This window comes from Triturus cristatus, chromosome 10, assembly GCF_964204655.1.
Source record: "Triturus cristatus chromosome 10, aTriCri1.1, whole genome shotgun sequence".
In the NCBI taxonomy this organism is placed as follows: domain Eukaryota; kingdom Metazoa; phylum Chordata; class Amphibia; order Caudata; family Salamandridae; genus Triturus; species Triturus cristatus.
Genome location: NC_140593.1, coordinates 3,981,813 through 3,998,740, shown reverse-complemented (window position 1 = coordinate 3,998,740; position 16,928 = coordinate 3,981,813). Strand labels below are relative to the sequence as shown.

Below are 16,928 nucleotides of genomic sequence, written 5' to 3'. Positions count from 1 at the left end.
CAGTGAAAGAGGTGTAACCGATGGCTCAGCCTGGGCAAGCATTTGAAAAATGCATCAGCCAGTGTTCACAAACATCTGAGAGAGATTTGGGGAATATGACTTGCATCGTGAACCTTTGTTGCTGCTTGAATCTGTCAGAACCTCTTGCCAAATTACAAGTTTTATTGGAGGGTTTGGAAACTTTAGGAAGTGCTGGTAGTTGTGGATGTGTGTTGGAGACAAAACCATAGTCAAGTTAAAGCCTCAAGGAGAGGAATACTGCAGAAAGATGTGAGAAGTGTCAGTGGAAAAGGAGTCTGGGATAAGACAGTCTTCTAAATATTTATTGGCCACGTACTTAATAAGAACACGCCAAACACCCATGATGCAATGCCTCGCCCTTGTGTACCTAATAACAACACGCCAAGCACCCATGATGCAATGCGTCACCCTTAAGTACTTAATAGGAACATGCCAAGCACCCATGATGCAACGCTTCACCATTGTGTACTTAATAACAACACGCCTAGCACCCATGATGCAATGCGTCACCCTTATTTACTCTACTAAACTGAGTACTAGCGAGAGGCGCTGCATTAACGCCAAGCCTGCCCGTCTGACAGGCATCAGTGACACTTTAGTAAGTTTGTCTTTCCAGATGAGAGAGCTACTCATGCCAGGACTGATGCCAAGTGCTATTGTCTGAAACACCAACAGATGCCTACAGGTGGCACAAATGCCCAGGGCTACTTGGTAGCTGTGAAAAGGCCTGTGTGTGCAGATCTCTGCTCTGTGGTTCACAGACACTTGCAGCAGCTGCAGGAAGCACAGCGTGTAGCAGGAAGCGGTGAGACCATGCACTGTGCTTCACAGACACTTGCAGCAGCTGCAGCCAGCACGGCGAGTAGCTGGAAGCGGTGAGACCATGCACTGTGCTTCACAGACACTTGCCGCAGCTGCAGCCAGCACAGCGTGTAGCAGGAAGCGGTGAGACCATGCACTGTGCTTCACAGACACTTGCAGCAGCTGCAGCCAGCACGGTGAGTTGCTGGAAGCGGTCTGACCATGCACTGTGGTTCACAGACACTTGCAGCAGCTGCAGCCAGCACAGCAAGTAGCTGGAAGCGGTCTGACCATGCACTGCGGTTCACGGACACTTGCAGCAGCTCCAGCCAGCACAGCGTGTAGCAGGACGCGGTGAGACCATGCACTGCGGTTCACGGACACTTGCTGCAGCCAGCACAGCGGGTATCAGGAAGCGGTGAGACCATGCACTGTGCTTCACAGACACTTGCCGCAGCTGCAGCCAGCACGGCGAGTTGCTGGAAGCGGTCTGACCATGCACTGTGGTTCACAGACACTTGCAGCAGCTGCAGCCAGCACAGCAAGTAGCAGGAAGTGCTCTGACCATGCTCTGTGGTTCACAGACACTTGCAGCAGCTGCAGCCAGCACAGCGACTAGCAGGAAGTGCTCTGACCATGCACTGCTGTTCACAGACACTTGCTGCAGCTGCAGCCAGCACAGTGGGTAGCAGGTATGCGCATCTGACCATGCACTGCGGTTCACAGACACTTGCAGCAGCTGCAGCCAGCACAGCGGGTAGCAGAAAGCGGTGAGACCATGCACTGCAGTTCACAGACACTTGCAGCAGCTGCAGCCAGCACGGCGAGTAGCTGGAAGCGGTCTGACCATGCACTGTGGATCACAGACACTTGCAGCAGCTGCAGCCAGCACAGCGAGTAGCAGGAAGTGCTCTGACCATGCACTGTGGTTCACAGACACTTGCATCAGCTGCAGTCAGCACGGCGAGTAGCTGGAAGCGCTCTGACCATGCACTGCTGTTCACAGACACTTGCAGCAGCTGCAGCCAGCACAGCGAGTAGCAGGAACCGGTGAGACCATGCACTGCGGTTCACGGACACTTGCAGCAGCTGCAGCCAGCACAGCGGGTAGCAGGAAGCGGTGAGACCATGCACTGCGGTTCACGGACACTTGCAGCAGCGGCAGCCAGCACAGCGAGTAGCAGGAACCGGTGAGACCATGCACTGCGGTTCACGGACACTTGCAGCAGCTGCAGCCAGCACAGCGAGTAGCAGGAACCGGTGAGACCATGCACTGCGGTTCACGGACACTTGCAGCAGCTGCAGCCAGCACAGCGGGTAGCAGGAAGCGCTGAGACCATGCACTGCAGTTCACAGACACTTGCAGCAGCTGCAGCCAGCACAGCAGGTAGCTGGAAGCGGTCTGACCATGCACTGTGGATCACAGACACTTGCAGCAGCGGCAGGCAGAACAGCGAGTAGCAGGAAGTGCTCTGACCATGCATTGTGGTTCACAGACACTTGCAGCAGCTGCAGCCAGCACAGCAAGTAGAAGGAACCGGTGAGACGATGCACTGCAGTTCACGGACACTTGAAGCAGCTGCAGCCAGCACAGCGGGTAGCAGGAAGTGGTGAGACCGTGCACTGTAGCTCACAGAGAATTGCAGCAGCTGCAGCCAGCACGGCGAGTAGCTGGAAGCGTTCTGACCATGCACTGTGGATCACAGACACTTGCAGCAGTGGCAGCCAGAACAGCGAGTAGCAGGAAGTGCTCCGACCATGCACTGTGGTTCACAGACACTTGCAGCAGCTGCAGCCAGCACAGCGGGTAGCAGGAAGTGCTCCGACCATGCACTGTGGTTCACAGACACTTGCAGCTGCTGCAGCCAGCAAAGTGGGTAGCAGGAAGCGCATCTGACCATGCACTGCGGTTCACAGACTCTTGCAGGAGCTGCAGCCAGCACAGTGGATAGCTGGAAGTGGTGAGACCATGCACTTCGGTTAACAGACACTTGCAGCAGCTGCAGCCAGCACAGCGGGTAGCAGGAAGCGGTGAGACCATGCACTGCGGTTCACAGACACTTGCAGCAGCTGCAGCCAGCACGGCGAGTAGCAGGAGGTGGTGAGACCACGCACTATGGTTCACTGATACTTGCAGCAGCTGCAGCCAGCACAGCGAGTAGCAGGAAGCGTTGAGACCATGCTCTGTGTTTCACATACACTTCCAGCTGTTGCAGCCAGCACAGCGAGTAGCAGTAAGTGGTGAGACCATGCACTGCAGTTCACAGACACTTGCAGCAGCTGCAGCCAGCACAGCGGCGACTAGCAAGAAGCGGAGTGCCCATGCACTGCAGTTCACAGACACTTGCAGCAGCTGCAGCCAGCACGGCGAGTAACAGGAAGCAGTGAGACCATGCACTGCGGTTCACAGACACTTGTAGCGCTCTGAACAGGCACTGCAGTTCACAGACACTTGAAGCAGCTGCAGCCAGTACAGCGAGTAGGAGGAAGAGCTCTGACCATGCACTGCGGTTCACAGACACTTGCAGCTGCTGCATCCAGCACAGCCAGTAGCAGGAAGCGCTCTGACCACGCACTGCGGTTCACAGTCACTTGCAGCTGTTGCAGCCAGCACAGCGAGTAGCAGTAAGTGGTGAGACCATGCACTGCAGTTCACAGACACTTACAGCTGCTGCAGCCAGCACAGCGGCGACTAGCAAGAAGCGGAGTGCCCATGCACTGCAGTTCACAGACACTTGCAGCAGCTGCAGCCAGCACGGCGAGTAACAGGAAGCAGTGAGACCATGCACTGCGGTTCACAGACACTTGTAGCCCTCTGACCAGGCACTGCAGTTCACAGACACTTGAAGCAGCTGCAGCCAGTACAGCGAGTAGGAGGAAGAGCTCTGACCACGCAGTGCGGTTCACAGACACTTGCAGCAGCTGCAGCCAGCACGGCGAGTAGCAGCAGGCGGTGAGACCATGCACTGCGGGTCACAGACACTTTGAAGGACAGGACCCTCTAGGGCCTCACGGGTTCTTACGACCACCTGCTATGCCTTCCCAAAATGAAGAGTCAGTCAGACAGTAGAGAATGAAATCTTACAATTATTCAGGTATGTACTCTGCAGAGTAGCCCAGTCAGACCTTCACCCTAAGATGTCTGAGAAGGGGACTGTCTCCCCAGGGTACGCTAATACATAATAAACCCTTCTGAAGACGTCGGTCACGCCACTGATGGAAAATTCCCGGCTTGAGCCGGGCATGAACAAAGGAGGTACAGAGAGATCAGCTAGCACCTGCCAGAGGGGTGCACTACCAGTATTTCAAGGCCACTGTGCCGAGTCTCAGCGTCTCCTAACGTGGGAGCAGAACTACATGAAGAGATTGAATGTGCAATCAGAATAAAAGTCAATTAGCAAGTCGACTTACAGCCTTGGACAAAAGAGAATAATAACAAAGTACAGTTTCCTGCTGAGGCAAGCGTGTTAGGGAAGTAAGGCCTAATGTGAGCACAGCCTAAGCAGTCTTCTAGTGGTAATTTGAAACGACCAAATGCGGCTGACCAGGGCTCAGCACCTCAGCTTCTAAATAAACAAATTCATAAAATGTCTGTGCAAACACATCCGGAGCACACCGCTCTTTTACTCCACTGGAAACCAGATAGATCGATTCAACGGAAGAAGGACGGTGCACCAAGAAGAAGTCAAAAGATTCCGAGTATATTCCAAAATATATTCTTTATTGAATTTTCAATTTAAAATTTGGGCATCAGCCAACGCGTTTCGTTCCATAAGGAACTTCGTCAGGGCTGGAAAAGGACACAAATAAAAGCATACTGAGTACATCTGCCACAAAAGACAACACATAAACATATCAACACAACATGTACATTAAATATTAAAACATGTAAAAATCCATGGATTCATTACATTGAAAGAATGGCAAAACAAAACAAAGAACAACTATTGAGCATACTAAAAGAAAGACATATAATACGTAAATATACAAAAGATTAAGTACACACACATAAAAAAGTATAATTTTATCATCAAAATAATACCCTATTTTTAATAGAGAAAACAAGATAATCCTTCATCACCATCTGAAACTTTATAAAACCTTGGAAAATCGGAAGACCCAGAAATAAACCGAACGTGCATAGTAAAAAGACCACATTAAATACCAAAACCAATATTAAAAAAGGAAAAGAAGAAAAAGCGCATAAAAGTAAGCGCCAAGAAACAAGAAAGTTAAACAAGAGAAAAGGGAAGGCGAAAAAGAAGAGAAAGAAAAAAAGTGAGAGATTTTGTTCTTCTCTTTAAATCTAAATGAATATACCACAAGAAGTGCCTGCAAAGGCCATCACATATTCTCACCAAGAGTTTCTTTGTCTTGATCCACTCAACCAGTGTCCGACAATCAAATGGTTCCAAAATTGCAATATAATCATTAAAATCCTAGGTTCTGATTTGAAAGAAATACCAAAGCTACAATTACAATCAGAAAGCAAAGCAGCATAGTACCACCCATAGTCACATCCATCAATCACGCCCAATTTAAGTATACCGCCCCAAGGTCAGGGTCCTGACACAATTTATGTCCCCTACCTAGGCCTGTTATAAGTCACAGCTTTATACACAACTTAACAAAAATCATAAACACTTTCAGCATATCACAGTCTTTCAAGTAGGTCGAATCGTCTCGAGAATAAAACTCAGGTCCTAGTCACAATAAAAACGATGAAAATCAGGCAATGCCACTGGATACTAGCACATCCCAATTAATGCAGTTTGTCACAAATACAATATGTCCGGGGGGACCTTTCATAAAGTCTCCCATATCTTCCGTAACCAGGATATTCAATAAACAAAATATATAACAAATGGGATCTTGCAATACCAAAAAAAGGGGCTACCTAGCACTCTTAATCAGGATAGGAGTAATCAATCCAATCAATCAATCAATCAAGGACATTTATAGAGCGCACTACCTACCCATAGGGTCTCAAGGCGCTGGGGGGAGGGGGGTGCCGTTACTGCTCGAACAGCCAGGTCTTCAGCTTCTTCCTGAAGGAGAGGTGGTCTTGGGTCAGGCGCAGGTCGGTCGGGAGGGAGTTCCAGGTCTTGGCGGCCAGGTAGGAGAAGGACCTTCCTCCTGTTGTCGCTCTTCGGATGCGGGGGACGGCGGCGAGGGCGTGGTTGGCTGAGCGGAGGTGGCGTTTGGGAGCGTAGAAGTTGATTCGGTTGTTGAGGTAGCTCGGGTCTTGGTCGTGTAGGGCTTTGTGTGCGTGGGTGAGGAGGCGGAAGGTGATTCTTTTGTTGACGGGGAGCCAATGCAGGTCTCTGAGATGTCTGGAGATGTGGCTGGTTCGCGGGATGTCGAGGATGAGTCTGGCTGAGGCGTTCTGGATCCGCTGGAGTCTCTTCTGGAGCTTGGCGGTGGTGCCGGCGTAGAGGGCGTTGCCGTAGTCCAGTCGACTGGTGACGAGGGCCTGGGTGACGGTCTTCCTGGTCTCGGTGGGGATCCACCAGAAGATCTTCCGTAGTATGCGTAGGATGTTGAAGCACGCCGAGGAGACGGTGTTGACTTGCCTGGTCATGGAGAGAGAGGAGTCCAGGATGAAGCCCAGGTTGCATGCGTGGTCTGTCGGTATGGGTGCGGTGCCCAGGGCGGGGGGCCACCAGGAGTCGTCCCAGGCGGAGGGTGAAGAGCCTAGGATGAGGACCTCCGTCTTGTCTGAGTTCAGTTTCAGGCGGCTGGTCGTCATCCACTCGGCTACCTCTTTCATCCCTTCGTGCAGATTGGCTCTGGCGGCGGCGGGGTCGTTGGTCAGGGAGAGGATCAGCTGGGTGTCGTCGGCGTAGGAGATTATGTTGAGGTTGTGTTGGCGTGCGATGGCCACGAGGGGGCTCATGTAGACGTTGAAGAGGGTGGGGCTCAGCGAGGATCCTTGAGGGACGCCGCAGATGACTACGGTGGCCTCTGACTTGTAGGATGGCACAGTGTGAGAGGTAGGCTACCTCTCTCTCTTAGCCAAAGGGCATATGTGGAGAAAAGGCTACCTAGCATTATTGAGCCAGGATACAAGTGGAATATCACAATACTCAAGATAGGCTCACCTATCACTCTTAGCCAGAGAATATTCCTCATTATGGTTCTACAGTGAAATATTTGAGAACAAAATGTAATATAGTCACCATATAGCGTAACACAGGGAGCTAATATCTATCCCGTATTAAAGACCCTATAAACCATATTAATGAGGTCAAGTCTCAAACGGAATACAAGATGGTCATCAATCGACACCTCGTGTATCCTCTAGATCACGCAGCACAGGTGTCAGTATCTAGCTTCATTTAGAAAAACAACACGTACCCGGAGACCCAGGATTCCCCCCGTTACAGAGTTTTATACGCAAATTTACATCAGACTGCAATTCCAAAAGAAACGCGCACCGGGAGACCCAAAAGCCCCCCAGCCGCCCCACCATCTTACCTTGTCAGTGTCGACACTCGCAGTAACGATACCAGCCCCTCATCCGGACTCACAGCAAGAAGCGCCATAATCGGCCGAGTTTAAGTAGAGCGTTCATGACCCGTTATCCGCCCCACGTGACTCCGTCATCGATCATGTGATTGTGTTTACAAGTACGGGCGTCATATTTGACTGGTAACACAATACGAATCAAGCAGGTTGTTATAAAAGGACATGTCCCTAAAGCGATCAAATAATCAATCCACACATATTTAGGATTGACAAATAGATCACTAATGCCTATTACTCATCAAATAAATTAATAACCATTTCAAAAAGAAATATTTATAAAAGCGATCCACTATAACAAAAATCATATGTAAAAATAGTCAATTCACTAGACTTGCCAATGCATTGCCAATTGCTACACAGTGCGGCGAAAAGTAACTTATGCTACACATCGCATAATCCGCTCTGTCTACGACATAAGCAAAATTGCATGGGGCCATCTTTAAAGTGTACTCAACGTGGTGTAAATATATAATTCCAGGTGTTTTAAAAAAACATACTGTAGCTCCACCCAAATGTAGAGCTAAAAGTATGAGAGCTGCAACTTAAAAGACCACTTACTTATTATACAAAATACCTGTACCAAATTTTGAAAGAAAGGCAACATCCATACAATATAGCACTGTCACAACCTATAAACCAATGTATGCAAAATGCACCTATGTGGAGCTGCTGGCCACGGTATTTGGATATACACTCGATGACGCAATCCCATATTAGTATTATCTGTAAAGATGGGACGATACATCGTCTGCCTCCAATAACTAGCTCAAGCATTAAAGCGTATAGTTGAGTGAAAAAGCACGGTACCATAACTGTATAAAAACAAGAAGGTGAGACTGAGAGGTATACTTGTATTGCCAATGATCGGTTCCCAATAGCCAAGAGTCATTACTGTCTAACAAACAGGATGGTACCATATGTGTCTAATAGACTAGATTGTACTATGCATATTATATAACACATATTTCATAACTGTAAACTAGAGGGTGGGACATTTTAAATAACATGTATTTCATGAGAGTAAAAGCTCATCCATCACCTCAGATTAGTCCAAGATCTCTCAGACCAAACATATCTAAAGAAAATAATGCATTTCCCCATCGGTGTTATGCCCCAGACGGGTAGCCCTCAATCAGCAAATCCATCTTGCCTCCATCTGTCTAAGTAACAGGTCCCTGTTACCTCCTCTTGTTTGTACTGGTACGTGCTCTATTGCGTGGAACCAAAAAGTTAAATCATCCGGATGTTCGCTAGAAAAGTGATTTGTAATTGGATACCTAACATCCTTACATTTAATGGCTCGTCGGTGCTCCTGAATCCTCAACTTAAGGCAGCGATGGTACTGCCAACATACATGATATTACATCTACACCCCAAAATATAGACCACATGTGTGGTGTTACAGTTCAAGAAGTGGCCAAATTAAATCTTTTTGGTGTGTTGTAACTGAAAACAAGGGTCTTGTTTCTTCCTAAAGGGCATACGTTGCACATTCCACACACATAGAAACCTTTCGGTTTAGCCGGTAGCCATGTAAGTATTGTTTTAGGTGTCGTCACATAGCTTGGACATAGAGAGTTTCTTAACGATACCCCCCTCCTGTATGTAATGAATGGTCTATTCTCAGTACAGTCCTTGAGTCCCGGAATTTCAGTCAGTAAGTGCCAATGTTTCCGAAAGATGTTAAAAATGGCACCACTATGTGCTGTGTACTGAGTTATAAATCTTGCTTTTGAGTTGATTCCATCAACAGGAGATTTCTCCTTAAGTGTGTCATTCCTATTTAGATTAAGGACACTTGATTCTGCTTTGTCTTCTAGTGGTCACCAAATACAAGATGGAGTCACACGGGCTAACTAAGGCCTACATGTGGCAATGATAATTCAGTGGGTTACATTAAGTGAATACAAATGGTGTCTATTTTAGCTACACATTGCTAACCCAACATAGCATAACGGGTGCACAGTGGGAAAAGGAATTTCAAACCTAACAGACCCTCCTTTTAGCATGAGCGGCTAAAAGCTTTATTGCTATCCGGCAGGGTCTTTACAATTCTAGGTGGGGAGAGAGGTTTTACCTAGCCATTCATTGGTCAAAGTGAAAACACAGCAAATGCGAGCATCAAAGAAATGTTATTCAGTATTCAAATATTCCCTCGTCTATTAACACGATTTACTGAATTTCTTGCATCATCATGGGGAGCACTTACTGTCACGTTTGGGCAACGGGACACTAGAAGTCAGTTTGCTTATGCAAGAGGTGCAGCAGGCTGGGAGACAATTTATGGTTAGACAACATGTGAAGATGACCCCTGCAATGGCTATCAGGACAAGAAGTATATTCCAACCCCATGACGTCAACAGACCCCAGAGCCATCCCGAGAGGGACCATGAGCCATTTTCTTTGTGAATTTCTGAAGCAAGTCTGTGCAATTTCTGTATTGCAGAGTATACAGTCAGGGCACTGTCAGGTATGTACACACAGCAACTGCTGCCGATGACGGGGCAGGCTCTACCCCTATCAGCTAAGATGTCTAAAAACATGGGGTTTTGAAGCGAGACAAGTCTTGTAGCCTGGAGCTCGCCTGTGATATTGGTCAGTATACCTGCAGTGGTATTAATGATTCCCTCGACTACTCTGGCTAGGCGTCGAATATTGCGGGCATTGAACATGGGACCCCAGAACGGTATGGAACCCTTCATTATGTCAGTAAACTGCTGCAAGGAAGTATCTGTTTGGTCAATATCATCTGAATCTTTAACCCTTTTAACACGGAAAACTGGAGCATCCCTACGCTGCAGGCGATGAGTTCTGTGGTAGTTGGAAGGAGCTATATAAACTGGGGGAAGGAGGTAAGAGTGGTAACATCGCCCGGACCATCCCTCAGGCAGCCACACATAACCACGATCACCACAAACGGAACCAGCATTGGCATAGCCTATAGGTCTCCCTTTTGGGACCTTATAAGTGTTTAGTTATCCAGCACAATATCCTTGGTGCAACAACATCAATTTTTGCATTGCTAAACACTTATAAGGTCCCAAAGGCGAGACCTACTGGCTATACCAATGCTTGTTCTGCAGTGTTGCTGACGTAGGATTTGCAAGTAGGGCTACAACAATGCTGAAGCAGCGAACTCCACAGTGACATGGTCTTCACAATTTCCACTGTCCATTGGCCATATTATACAGTGTCATCTTAAGGCTTTTGGGGGCCCTGGGCAAGACATACTTTAGGGACCCCTGTGTGCAATAGCTTGGATTTTATTACCCATTTTTTTGCTAATCAAACCCTATGATGCTAAACAAGCAGAAACAACTGCAGTAACTGTTTTGTTTTAAAGTTGATGGGACTTGCTACCTAGGCACACATATATTAAATGTTAGAGGGCACGCTGAATGAATGAAATACATTTCTACATTTTTGACCAAATGTCAAACCTTAAGAGATATCTTGGGGCATATTATCAAGGAAACGCGATAAACATCGCATTTCCCATTTGCACGAATCTGTGTAACGACGCTTATCGCAGGATTTAATCGCCAAGATATTCCGTTATTATCAACGCATATCTCCACGGCGATAATAAGTCCTGCAATGGTGGCGAATACCACTGACATCGCTGGAAATCCAGCGTGAAAACGGAAGCGATAAGCCCACCCTTTGTAAAAGGTAGATCTTGTCTCAGCCATACAATCCACTTGCCATTATAAGTATGGCTAAGTCAGTTTCAAACCTGCGATAAGCTCGGTTAACGCGATTTGTTTTATCGCATCGCGGGTTTTCTCATGGCTTGCTAATATTGCGCTGCCGTGTCAGCGCAGGATTCCATGGAGAAATGAGGAGGAATGCCTACTTTGCATGTCAGTAGCGATATTCATCGCTGACATGCACAGTGGAGTTGAAAGGGCTGTTTACGCAAGGAAACACGCGTTAGCGTGTCCTTGATAATTGAGCGTAAAAAATATTGCCGCTTTTCGGTCGAAAACGGCCAATAAAGTGGCGGAATTCTGCTTGATAATATGCCCCCTTGTCTTCTAAAGTGTTTTTCAAATCCCCATTCAGCTGATATTTTTACTGCAAAAAAGTAAAAGTTTAATTCTGCAAGCAAGGGGAGATGCAATGATCACACTGACAAACCTTTTGATCCTTCCAAAAAGGTTCTGATGTCCTCCTTCAGCAGGGAAAGGGCAGCCCTAGGGCCTGAATCTGAATGGCAGGGCCTGGCAGGAGACACATGTCCAGCACCAGTGGCCAATGAGTGCATCTTACTGCTGAGCAGCTCCAGTGCCACTTCTGTTCATTGAGTCTTTTGAGAAGGGCATGTTCCAGAGGTCCTCAAACGCTGACTCAGAAACCTTCCTAGAGCTCTCTACTGCCTGTGGCCACCGGAGCCGAGCATCCTTGACTCTTGCAAAGAGGCTAGCACTGGGTGGAGTCACAACAACGACCAAACCTTGAGATAGACATATATCTGCAGCTCTAACTGTCCGCTTAGGGACAGCAGTACGGTTTTCGGACACTATTTGATAGCAGGTAATAATATCTGACAGATATTGGGATTGATACGGGAACCTGACAGACAAGTGGGAAATTACAGGTACTTGGGTTTGTTTGCAATTCTGATCACACCGCGTTACAGAATCAGTATGGGGGATATTATCAAGCACGGCGTTAAAATTATCGCCACTTTAGAGGCAGAAAACTGCCGCTAAAGCGGCAATAATGGGCTTGATAATATGCCACAGAGAATTCCCATAGAAGCCCATGTTGACACCAGAACATGGGCTTCTATGGGAATTCTCAAGGGCATATTATCAAGCCCATTATCGCCGCTTTAGCAGCAGTTTTCTTCCGCTAAAGCGGTGATAATTTTAACGCCGGTTCTTGATAATATGCACATAATTTTTTTTATTTTTTATTTTTTGTAAATTCTCTGAAAACTGCATGATCCACATACAATGGCCTTTAATTCAGTGAATTGCTGGGCTCGATTGAGCTAAGCCATATCCTTTTCCCTTTAAATATATCTGCTCATATTTATGATATGCAATTTAAAATAATTGTGGCCCAATAAAATATGTCTTTGAAAGAAATGTATTAATAATCATACTTTCACACTTTTATCACTGGAGCGCAAAGGTCAAATTCCGTGTGATTATCATAGTATAGCTTAATTAACTTGAGAAATGGCGGTTTCATGTCTCACAGATGTTAAGTTACAATCTCTTTACAGAGGAAAACTGAACTCTTAATCAGAGGACCAATTTAAGACGATTTTGTCTCGCTGCACAGATTTAACTCACGAGCTCTGGTTTGAGAAAAATGCTTTGGTCTATAACTTCTAAACACTAACAAGCGCGCGCGCCTCGCTCTGAAAGTAAAAAAAACAAGTTTGACAAGGAGAGGAGGAGGCAGCAGGGGGAGGGGAGAGAGGAGGGGGCCTGCATCTGATTCCCTTGCGGGAGCAAGCAGGAACCATCTGTTAAATACAAACAGATGGTTTCAAGGTCGCTCCCGCAAGGGAATCGCCAAACGTGCACGCGTTGCCATTCAAAGCGATACAATGCGAGTCGTTTTTGCCTGAAAAACGGAATCGATTTTGAAAGATCTCCTCCTACGCAGCGCGCATGAGACCTAAAAAACATTAGGTGGAGGGGTCAATGGCGAGCTCTTGGGCATTCTCAAAATGGAAGTGGCGTTGCATCTACTGTTCCCTACCTCTATGTCTCCCGTCCCCTGACGACAAAAGGGTACCGGTACATCCATCACCGCCAGAGGTATGGACTTTTCTTCAGTGACATTCTGGGCTTGGAAGGATTGGTAATATTCAGATATATAGAACTGCGAGAACCTATCTTCGTCCACCCCTGTTCTGTTTGCCTTCCTAACTCCATTTGCCGCTCTGAGGCAGGAACTCAAGAATACTCGTTCAAATCGTCTATCTCCAGGGTAAACACTATGTGGGGATCTATGCTGAGGATACTCATTCATTGTCAGAAAACGGGAACTGGTGCTCCGGTGTTCCAAAGAGTCAGGCTGGGAGAATGAGCGGATGAACTAACCCTCACAGCTATCAACATAGGACAGAGGCATAGGCAGCAAGTTCTCACTTTGATGTGACAATCCGCACACCCGACATTTCGTTGTGTTATAAACAGCATGTGTCTGATGCAGCGTCTGAATTAAAACATTACCTTGATAGGACCTCCGGTGCGCTTCTTTGTGAGGTGTAAAGTGTGAATAATATGTTCAGGAGGAGTTTACGTGGTACTCATCTAAGCACGCACAGGATATTTCTGTTCTAGGAAGAACCGCACCCCAAATACGAATAGCAGAGAAAGCAAAATTATTACCACAATCACTATTTTAGTCTTGGGGGACCTGGAGGACTAAACAGGAACATGCAGAGTGGGACACGGAGCTGCAAAGGGCTGCTCCTCATCAGGAACGGGACGACCAAAGGGATACATTTTTAGAAAATACTTTTAGGAATTGGAGCCCCACTACAACGGGCCAGAGGGGTATTCTTCTTTTCTGTGTCCGTTATGAGCCTCACAGGCAGGCTCCTATCGTTCATGAAACACTCCCACTGTGGAGCTGCACAATTGCAGCCCTTGCTGGAAAACAATCTCGGCCCTTAATGAGAAACAAATCTTTCTTCTTTCAGGATAGAGCAACCTCCCTACAGGGCAAATACCCTCAACGGTCCTGTCCAGTGTCCAGGGCAGTGCACCAGTGTACTTCACTCTAATCTAAAGCAAGCACCAGAGGCACAGCACCTACAACCTAAGCTCAAGTCCTTTCCTAACTCCTGGATTGCCCTGCAGGTGCACTGTCCTTCCGTCGGGCTGCAGATTGTACCTGGTGCGCCCAGGCTCCTCCTCGTTAACAAATAGGGGCAAAAACCCAGATTCATTTGGGGATCGGGACTCAGATGTTTGCACGCCAGGGGCTGGAGTATCCGGGGCGGCCCTTATATCGGGGTATCACCTCGAATAAGGCCTCGTCACTCTCCTTGTCTGTTCGCACCCCTCCCAGCTGGACATCAGAGAAAGGGACGAAATGGGGAACCAGCTCCTCTTCCTGGTCAGCGATCCCGTCCCGCACCCAGGTGTCGTATGGAAGCGGAAGGAGCACCCATTCCACATGGGAGGCATGGACCCAGTGCTTTCGACCATTGATCTTCACTCCAGTGCGGGTGGCCAAAAGCACCTGGGCAGGCCCCTTCCACCTCGGCTCCAAACAGGTTTTGTGCTGAAACTGCTGAACCATAACAAAATCCCCGGGCTGGATCTGGTGCTCTGGGCCCTCTGGTTGTAGAGCGGCGTGTATCTGTTGGTGGAGAGAACGGACATCTTTAGACAAGTCATACAAATAGTCAATCAAAAGAGGGTACTCTATCTCAGAAAAATGCTTGGGTCTTGGGACGCCCCAGACATTGGCAGGGCGTCTGAAGACAACCTCATAGGGTGACAGCCCAGTTCTAGAGTGTGATGTCACCCTTGTGAACAATAATGCTAAGGGCAACGCATCTGGCCATTGCAATCCTGTACTTTCATGAATTTTCGCCAGCTTCAGTTTGAGATTACCATTGTACTTCTCAACAAGACCTGCTGATTGGGGGTGGTTTGCTGCATGAAATTTCTGCGTAATTTGTAAGCCCTTACACACCAGATCAATGACTTTGGCATTGAAGTGGCTTCCATTGTCACTCCAGATCACACGTGGTAATGCGTAGTGTGGGAAGTACTCTTTTAAGAGGGCCTTTGAAGTTGCCTTGGCTGTATTCTCTGTGATCGGGTAGTCCTCGATCCATGTACTAAATGCACAAACTACCACTAGTTGCATATTTCAAGTTATTCACTCGTTCCATTTCGATTAAATCCATTTGGAGGACCTCAAAAGGGAAGGAAGGCGGTGCAAAATTACCAGCAGGTGTAGGGGTGCCCTTCCCAGGATTGTGCTCTAGGCAACAAATGTGGTTCTTTACCGAATGTGTGGCAACCTTAGGGATATTCCCATTCTGCCATACTGGGTCTAGCAGCTTGCATATCCCGTTGGCACTAATGTGCGCCGGGCCATGAGCCATGGTGACTACGGGGAGGATGAAAGCATTTGGCAACAACAATCTCTGCTCCCCTGACAAATCAGTCCAGCACCCATCCTCATCCAAACGTCCTGTCCTCTCCTCCCACATCTCCAGTTCGTCTACAGTTATCTCTCTTTCTATTTCCTTTCCACTTTCCACTGTATCCTCAAACATCCCATTGTCTGGAACCCATCTAGCAGGACCTGCAACAAACATTTTATTCATTTTTCTTCTAGTTGTCTCCTTAGCTGTTTGGTCAGAAAATGCATTACCCCTTCCAACATCATCCACAACAGCCTCGTATGCGCTGCACTTGATTATAGCCAACTTGTCTTGAAGTGTCTATGCTGACAACAATCTAAGTATTAGGGGACCGTGCTGTATCCTTTGCCCATGGGACGTCAGGAACCTTCTCTGTGCCCAGAGGCGCCCAAAATTATGTGCCACCCCAAAAGCGTACTGGCTGTCAGTGTAGACATTAACCTCCAGTCCTTCACTCAATTCACAGGTGCTCAGAAGGGCGACTAACTCTGCAGATTGGGCCGACTGGTATGGAATGCGAGATGTCTCAACTACAGTGTGTAACATGGTGATTGAATAGGCTGCAGTAGTAGTGCCATGCAGCAGTTTGAAACAAGAGCCATCAACATATATTTCCCTTTGGGGGTCAGATAAGGGAACATCGGTCAGGTCTACCCGTCCCTTTGTTTCCTCCTAAGTCCGAAATAAACAATCATGGACATCATTGTCCTTTTCTTCCAAAGGGAGGGGTAGCAACGTGGCTGGGTTCAAAGTGGCACTTCTTTTGATGGTAATGTGTGGAGCAAATAGTGTCAGCCCGTGTCCAGTAAGACGCGCACTGGTGAGGTGCTTTGTCTTTGTCTTGTTCAAATGCATATCCACAGCATGAGGTACCATAACTCTAAGGTCAGTATCAAGGATGAGCCCTGCCGATTGTCTGATAGAAACTGCCGCCGCCACGGCAGCTCTAAGGCAGCTCGGAAGCGCTCTTGCGACATTATCCAAAATGGCGGAGAAGTAAGCACAGGGTCTCTGCTTACCATCGAAACCCTCTGTTAGAACAGAGAGCGCGCAACCGTCCTTCTCATGTACAAAAGGCTTCTGGTAATCTGGAGTACCAAGCACAGGAGCAGAGCAAAGCACAACCTTTAATTGTTTGAAAGCTTGCTGGCATGCAGGTGTCCAAGGCAAAGGCTCATGCACGTCTTTGGTGGTGAGGTAAAGAAGGGGTTTCGTTAGTAAGGAAACATTTGGGATACAGTGCCAACAAAACGAAGTTATCCCCAGGAACACGTGTACCTCACATTGGGTCTTAGGAACAGGCATGTTAGTGATAGCAGCTATGCATTCAGGTGTTAGTCTGCGACCCTCCTTCGACAGTAGATGACCTAAGTAGGTGAACTCCTGTCCACAATATTGAAATTTCGATATGGACACCTTGTGTCCATGGTGTGCCAAATGGAGC

General features: G+C 47.6%; 1 protein-coding gene across 1 annotated transcript in view; it reads left to right on the top strand.

Annotated features, from left to right (window-relative positions):
- The window catches only part of LOC146788702 (fatty acyl-CoA hydrolase precursor, medium chain-like), a 652,575-nt gene that overhangs the window by 466,834 nt on the left and 168,813 nt on the right, over positions 1-16,928 (top strand). The gene's annotated exons all lie outside the window — the stretch shown is intronic.